This window comes from Equus przewalskii, chromosome 7, assembly GCF_037783145.1.
Source record: "Equus przewalskii isolate Varuska chromosome 7, EquPr2, whole genome shotgun sequence".
Classification (NCBI taxonomy): Eukaryota; Metazoa; Chordata; class Mammalia; order Perissodactyla; family Equidae; genus Equus; species Equus przewalskii.
Genome location: NC_091837.1, coordinates 57,749,340 through 57,755,349, shown reverse-complemented (window position 1 = coordinate 57,755,349; position 6,010 = coordinate 57,749,340). Strand labels below are relative to the sequence as shown.

General features: G+C 43.2%; 1 long non-coding RNA gene across 1 annotated transcript in view; it reads left to right on the top strand.

Moving 5' to 3' along the window:
* Positions 1 to 324: 324 nt before the first annotated feature.
* Positions 325 to 6,010, top strand: part of LOC139084853 (uncharacterized) — a 50,395-nt gene continuing 44,709 nt past the window's right edge. The window contains exon 1 of the long non-coding RNA XR_011542681.1: positions 325 to 544. This is a non-coding gene — a long non-coding RNA (uncharacterized lncRNA). The remainder of the gene's footprint in view (positions 545 to 6,010) is intronic.

The window sequence follows — 6,010 nt, the reverse complement described above, 5'->3', positions numbered from 1 at the left end:
GCGCCTTCGGTGCTTGCGGCCTTGGACCTTGGCAGACACTGGACGGAGGTCCCAGCGTTCTGCACCTGAAGCTTCAGTTGCTCCCCCGGGGCCTTAAGCCTCCCGGGAGGCTCTAGATTTGCGCTACACATGCGCAGTTCATTCGTCTGTTCTGGCCTCGGGCTGCCCCGGGCCTGCAGTCTTCGGGCCCAAGCCTTTTGGGGGCACTGGCTGGGCCCCTGGGGCAGGCGTCGCTGTACTGTGACTCTGAGGAGGGGAGAGGGGATAAGGCGTCGATGAGAAGTGGGGTCTAGTTGATAGGTGACCAGAACCAAACACTTTAACGAGGAGTCTGAGACAAGGGGCCCCGGGCACCCAGGTGTTTCTCATCCCAGGACCCCTGTCGGCCTCGTAGATCTTCCGAGTTCCCGCGAGATTCTGCTTTCTCTGGGAAGCGTGGTCATGGTTGCAGTGCGTTGGGTCTGGTACCACCATTCTCTGAGTTTCCAGTGAAGCTCAGCGCATCCCAGCCAATCTTCTTCGTGTCCCTCCATCGGACCCTCAGGTACTTCCCCCACACACCTTAAGCCAGAAAGTGCACCCTGCGGCCTCCATCCGCGGACTCTTATTTGCCTTCCAGGAAAGCACTATCCTCCACCCTGTTCCCTCACCCCTCCCCATGGTTCCTCCACCCTTCTTCCCTCCCCCACCAGGCATCACCCCCGTCATCAGATGTCCCTTATGGTGTTCAAAATAGGAGAACATCTCCTGATGGAGGGGCTTAGGTGAAGGGGCCAGCTCCCCCATAGCAGGGTGCTGGCAGGCGGGCTGGATCCGAAGGGAGAGCAATGCATTGAGGCTCTTCTTGGGGAAAAGGCTCAGGCAGCGGTCGTCTCCTGGGTCGAATTGCAGAAACCTCACAGCTGCCAGGAGGAACAGTGGGCCCCCGAGGATGAGCGCGATGTGCCTGGGTTTTTGTGTGTGCGTAAGGGAGTGTGTGTGTTTCTTTTTTTCCTAAAACCTACTGTGTGAAGTGCACTAAGTGACCAAGCCCTAGCTCTTTCTGGATCGCGGTGTTCGGGATGGGTAGCCCAAGGTGCCTTAGGACCAGCTGTATCTTGTGTACTCGTTAGTATGCATGGGTTCTGGGAGTAAAGGCCATTGTTTTCCCTATGGGACCAGCTTATGCTGGAAGGAAGAGGAGATGGGCTGCTGTCGGGGGTGGAAGGTGGCCAAGGCCGACGGCACTGGGTATTATCAGGCGGGCTCCCATTCATTTCCTCTGGCAGCCTGACACGTTCTTTTCTGATGTGAAAACGTAACCCTGAGTTCGGTTTGCTGCAGCTTTTGGCTTTGGCAGACATAGACCTGGTGCCCCTGGAGCCCGTGCCAGGATCCTGGGGCTTTGGCCCTTGGGGCCCTGGGCATCCTGGAAGTTGAGAGACTCCCTGTACTTGCATGTAAGGGTCTCTCCCCAGATTGGGCCTTGGATGTTCCCCCCATTGCACTTCCTTTGGGGCAGAGCCTGGTCCCTCACTCCTTGCTGGGCTCCTGGGATAAGCTGCTGTCGCAGTGTGACTCTGACCGTTGGGTTGGGGGAAGTTTTGAAGAGGTTTTGGGTTTGCTTGATAGGTGGTGTAGGCCAGACTCTGTACTGGAGTCTGGGTAGAGGTGCCCAAACACGTGGTTAACCAGTTGTCCGTTGGCAGTGTTCTGTGCCTAGCTTCTTGCTTTGAAATGCCACGTCTAGAGGTCATCTTGTTAACAGGCTTATGGTGAAACGGCTTTGACATGGTCCCCTGAGATTAAGCAGATGTGGGCAAAGGCACGAGGGTGAGGTGGAGGTCAGGAGAGGAGTGGAACCTGTTTAGAGGTGACACAAGCAGTCCGAATGGGCAAGTGGGCATCTGACACTGAGATTCATTATTCGAGTGGGATGGAGGAGGGAGGTGTCCTGAGGCTTGTAGGCAAATAATAATTATTATAATTACGGTTATTAGAAATATTTATACATATAAATCATATAACCTTAGATATAAAACATAGGCTATCATAAATTATACATCTATATAAAAGGGAAACAAACATGTAAACAATAATCAAAGAATGAAAAATTACCCAATCTGGGCAAAGAGAAAAACCAGGTTAAAAACAATAACAGAGCATCAGGGACTTGTGGGATTATAACAAAAGATCAAATATTTGTGTCCCTGGAGTCTCAGAAGAAGATGAGAAAGACTGTGGGGCTGAAAAAGTGTTCAAAGGAATAATAGCTGAAAATGTCCCAAATTTGACAAAAGATGCATACCTACAGATTTAAGAAGTTCAGCAAATCCTGAACAGGATAAGCCCAAAGAAGGTCACACCAAGACATATCATAATAAAAATTCTGTAAACTAAAGACAAAGAAAAAAATTTTAATATCCATGACAGAAAAATGACACCTTATCCATAAAGGAAAAATATTCAAATCACAGGGGATTTCTCATCAGAAATCATAGAGGCCAGAAGAGGTAGCATAACATTTTTTCAAGTGCTAAAAGAAAAGAACTGTCAACTCACAATTCTATATCAAGTGAAAATATCCTTTAGGAATGAAGGATAAGTCAAGACATTCTCAGATGAAGAAAAACTAAGAGAATCTGTTGCCAGTAGAACTATCATAAAAGAATGGCTAAAGGAAGTTCTTAAAACAGAAAGGAAATGGTGAAGGAATGATCTTAACTCCTACCTTATATTATATACAAAAATTAATTCAAAAAATATCAAAGGCCTAAATTTAAGAGCGAAAATTATAAAACGCTGAGAAGAAAACATAGGATTAAATCTTTGTGACCTTGGATTTGGCAATGGTTTCTTAAATATGACACCAAAAGCACAAGAACCACAGGAAAAATAGATAAATTGGATTTCATCAAAATTTTAAACTTTTGTACTTCAAAAGATACCATCAAGAAAGTGAAAAGATAGCTCACATAATGGGAAAAGATATTTTCAAATCGTATATCTAATAAAGGATTTGTATTTATAATATATAAGGAATTCTTTTTTTTCTTTAAAGATTTTATTTTTCCTTTTTCTCCCAAAGCCCCCCGGTACATAGTTGTGTATTTTTAGTTGTGGGTCCTTCTAGTTGTGGTGTGTGGGATGCTGCCTCAGCATGGCTCAATGAGCAGTGCCATGTCTGCTCCCAGGATTCGAACCAGTGAAACCCTGGGCTGCCGAAGTGGAGTGCGAGAACTTAACCACTGGGCCATGGGGCCGGCCCCTAAGGAATTCTTACGATTCAATCATTTTAAAAGAACAGGTGAAAATGAGCAAAACATCTAAATAGACAGTTCTCCAAAGAAGATATACAAATGACCAATAATCAGATATAAAGAGGGTCAACATTATTAGTCATCTGAGAAATGCAAAGCAAAACCACAATAAGATAGTACCTCCCACTCACTAGGATGGCTATTATAAAAAAGACAGATAATAACAAGTGTTGACAAGGATGAGGAGAAACTGGAACCCTCATACATTGCTGGTAGGAATGTAGAATGGTTGCAGCTGCTTTGGAAAACAGTTTGGCAGTTCCTCAAAAAGGTAAACATAGAGTTACTATATAGCTCAGCAGTTTCACTCCTAGATATGTACCCAAGAAAAATGAAAGCATATGTCCTGCAAAGGTTTGTACATAGATGTTCAGAGTAGCCTTATTCATAATAGCTGAAAAGTGGAAAGAACCTAAATGTCCATTAACTGATAGATGAAAAAATCAAATGTGGTATATTCACATAATGGAATATTATTTGGCAATGAAAAGGAACGAAGTAGTGATACATGCTATAGCATGGATGGACCTTGAAAATATTATGCTAAGTAAAAGAAACCAGTCAGAAGGCACTACATACTGCAAGATTCCATTTATATGAAATCTCCAGACTAGGCAAATCTATATATAGAGAAAATAGTGGTTGCCTAGGACTTGGGGGGTGATGGCTGAAGAGAATGGGGTTTCTTTTTGGGTGATTAAAATGTTCTAAAATTAATTGTGGTAATGCTTGCACAACTCTGAATATCCTAAAAACTATTGAATTGTACAGTTTAAATGAGTGAATTGTATGTATGTGAATTATATCTCAATAAAGCTGCTAGCAAAAAATGAAAGAATCTTGGCACATCATCAGTAAGGAAGAAAGAAAAACAGAAAAAGTAATGATCTCAGTAAATGCAATAGATTTTCCTTTTCCTCTTGAGTTTTCTGAATTATGTTTGGTGGTTGAAGCAAAAATTACTACAGTTTCTGATGTGGTTCTCAGTGTATGTAGAGAAAATAGCCAAGACAGTCATAATGTAAATGAGGAAGACTAAAAGGAATGAAAGGGAGGTAAAATGTTTTTTTGAAAATAAATCTTCCCCAGATTTCTCAGTGTTCCTGTAAAAGTCTCAGATTCCAGAGACTTGGAAATTAATATTCAGTAAAAATAGAGAATGTTTGGGGCCAGCCCAGTGGCATAGTGGTTAAGTGTGCACACCCCACTTCAGTGGCCCAGGGTTTGCAGGTTCGGATCCTACTGGCGGACCTAACACTGCTCATCAAGCCATGCTGTGATGGCATCCCGCATAAAGTAGAGGAAGAAGGCACAGATGTTAGCTCAGTGAAAATCTTCCTCAAGCAAAAAGAGGAAGATTGGCAACAGATGTTAGCTGAGGGCCAATCTTCCTCACAAACCAAAAAAAACAGAGAGAGAAATTTTGTTTTCACTTCCCCTAGAAATATGTTACTTTTCACACATCATTAGGATTAGATCAGCAGTCATTTGTTTCCCTAATGGTAGAGCTAATTGCTTCCATCCAATAGTTTTGTCTTATCTCCCCAAGAGCAAAAAAGTTATATTCCAGGATGGATACCTAGACCAGAGCATTATCTTGCTAGGTAATGGCTTTAGAAATTTCAAAAGGGATGAAACCCAGGACATGCAGACATTTGTACGTTGTAAAAGCTGAGACAATGGACTTATTTGGACCCTGGAGATATTTATGTATTCCAAAGGATTAGGGTAAGGCGTTTCCAAGGAAACTCTCTCAGAAGGGGAGAGGGAGGCAGCTGCCTTTCTCCTGTATGTAAATGGCCAAATTTACTTTTCTGTGTCCCTCACTTACAATATAGTCTTTGTATGTGTCTTTGTATTTGACCTGGCTGTCATTGCATTGTTCCAGGGACATAGGAGAAACACACGCTTGTTATTTTCTATAAGGTAAATAATAAGAAATCTCCTTCTGATCTGAAAATGTCATGTGTACATTCAGGACACCATGAAAAAGGATGAGTGTTAAAAACCTAACACTTCACTTGAACTGAAAAATGTTGACGTCAGTATACTGATGTTATGTACATATAATAACTTGAGCAAACTCCTTAAAAAATAATATACAAAGAAGTACATTCAAAAAACTATAAGAAAATAAAAACTCTAGAAGGTATGTAAGAATAGAAGTCTAAAACCCACAGGCAGGACTTCTGGTTCCAGTTCCACATGTAAGGAACTTGGGAGTGACCACTCCATCCTGACAACAAGGAAAAAGCTGAACAGACTGAAAAGTCAGTAACTCTTCTTGGATTCATAAGCGAGAGGAGGACACAGGGCCAACTGCTGCCCGAGAGAGACAGGTGAATATAGCGTCACAGTTTCCTGGAGCAGCAGAGACACGTGAGAAGAATCTGCTGCGGGAACCAGTGCTGGGGTAGGAAAATCTCAGCTCTAATTGCTGGAGGCTCAGTGTGGACATAGTCTGAGAGTTAAAAACTCCAGGGGGACCCAGTCATAGGCCCCCCCCCCGCCCCCAATATTGTGAGATTTACCTCCAGGAGCTCAATCAGATCACACAGTAAATATCAGAGAAAAATCACGTCAGGGCATATGGCCTGAGGAAGGCAAAAGGAACTATTTTGAAATATGCCAGAGCACTCTGTTCTTTTCCTTTTTTTAAAAGATTTTATTTTTTCTTTTTCTCCCCAAAGCCCCTGGTACATAGTTGTGTA